A 224-nucleotide genomic window follows, 5' to 3' on the forward strand; every position below is an offset into this window, starting at 1 on the left:
CACCTCACTACCCACCCACCTCACTGTCCACGCAGCTCACTACCCACCCAGCTGACTACCCACCCAGCTCAGTACCCACCCAGCTCACTACCTAACGCAGTTCACTACCCACCCAGCTCACTACCCACCCACCTCACTGTCCACACAGCTCACTACCCACCCACCTCACTACCCACCCACCTCACTGTCCATGCAGCTCACTACCCACCCAGCTCAGTACCCAC

Source organism: Equus quagga, chromosome 6 (genome assembly GCF_021613505.1).
Source record: "Equus quagga isolate Etosha38 chromosome 6, UCLA_HA_Equagga_1.0, whole genome shotgun sequence".
In the NCBI taxonomy this organism is placed as follows: Eukaryota; Metazoa; Chordata; class Mammalia; order Perissodactyla; family Equidae; genus Equus; species Equus quagga.